Below are 1,639 nucleotides of genomic sequence, written 5' to 3'. Positions count from 1 at the left end.
TTTTCCTAGCTTGATTTTATTGCCACTTGTATGCATGCCATAGATCCGTACATTGTATTGTTGAAATCTGAAGATGTGCTTGTGGAGAATGAGAGATCTGATATTAATGGAGAACGGCATGAAAAAAAAAATAGTTAGTCCACTTATCTATTTTACTTGTTTGAGTCAAGGAGGTAACTTGATATTTTACTTTGAGACAGGCAGTCATCACCCAATGATTGTTGCATGCCATTGTGAAGGTAGAGGATGGAAATGTGTTTTTCAGTGGAGCAAGGTATGAAAATCATGAATGAAAATAGTAACATTTGTTTCCTCATAGGGTTCAAGTTGAAATGTGTATTTTTTTTTCCTTCAGGTCACAACTTTTTTGTTTTACCAATCACCAATCACCAAAATTTGGATAGTGCAGGCGTTTCTGTTCCCTTTCAAGAGATAATTGATATGGTGAGACCATTCCTTTTGTGTCAATTTCATTCCTCTTTGAGTTTTTATTAATTCATTAAGAAAAAAAGAAAATGGTCATACATGATGCACTTCTTTCACTTTATCTTTTTTTCCCCCAATGGTCATTCCGATTTATGAATGCCATGACTATTTGTAGGATGATGGAACATATGAGGCTATTGCAGGAAGTGACTTTGTCATTACTAGAGTTGCATTTCGAGACAACTCTTTAAAGTACTACATAAATGACCGTGGAAGTAATTTTACAGAGGTCACTAAGAAATTGAAAGGAAAAGGAGTGGACTTGGACAACAATCGGTTTTTTATTCTTTAAGTAGGTGATGGGCTGATGGCTGAAAAAGGCCTATTTACTTATGAAAAAAATACCATACCATAAAAATCTATCCTCTCTTTCAATTCTTTATCATTGAAATTTAAGGGTGAAGTTGAGCAAATTTCTCTAATGAAGCCAAAGGCCAGGATGAAGGATGTACCAGCTGGCCATATGCGAGTGCACACAGACTCACCAAGATTTGTATTTTCAGCAAGATTTATATTTTCAACATTATTGTAATTATAATTGTAATTGATTGAATGAAGGATTGTAATGGATTATAATTGAATGAATGAATGATCGTAATTGATTGTAATTGAATGAATGAATGATTATGTAGGTGGTAATTGAATGAACAAATGATTATAATTTTTTTTAATGTAGGAAATCGCTACGGATATTGACCGTAGCTGGTTATTTGTCATCTGTAGCCATTATTAAATTCAGCATATTGCTACAGATCTAGCACTACTTTTAGCTATAAATAATATTCGCAGTTGTATGCGCTTTTTGCTACAGAAATCATTGCTACGAATTAAATCTGCAGCTATTCTAATCTATAGCTATGAATTAAATCCGTAGCCATAGGTTTAAGACCTATTGTTACGGAACCTACGACTACGGTCGTGCTACAGACTAAAACCGTAGCCATAGATTTATGGCTACGGATTTTATTCGTAGCCTTTGCCCAGTTTTCTGGTAGTGGTAGGGTCGTGATGTAGTAATAATCTTGGTGAAACCGAGGTCGAATCCACGGAGACTAAACTTGTACGTTTCTGAAAATAACTGGAACTAGAATTAGAAGAAGATCTAAATCTAAATCCAAAATAATAGAGAGAGAGAGAGTAATTGTGAATGATG

At 34.5% G+C, this 1,639-nt stretch overlaps 1 long non-coding RNA gene across 1 annotated transcript; it reads left to right on the top strand.

Annotated features, from left to right (window-relative positions):
• Positions 1-353: 353 nt before the first annotated feature.
• LOC131247298 (uncharacterized) lies at positions 354-963 on the top strand. Its single transcript, XR_009171613.1, has 3 exons — positions 354-444; positions 602-778; positions 884-963. It is a non-coding gene; the product is annotated as an uncharacterized LOC131247298 (long non-coding RNA).
• The last annotated feature ends 676 nt before the right edge of the window (positions 964-1,639 follow it).

The sequence above is a fragment of the Magnolia sinica genome, chromosome 5, assembly GCF_029962835.1.
Source record: "Magnolia sinica isolate HGM2019 chromosome 5, MsV1, whole genome shotgun sequence".
Lineage (NCBI taxonomy): Eukaryota > Viridiplantae > Streptophyta > Magnoliopsida > Magnoliales > Magnoliaceae > Magnolia > Magnolia sinica.
Note: the sequence above shows the minus strand (reverse complement) of the source record. Positions and strands in the feature narration are given on the sequence as shown.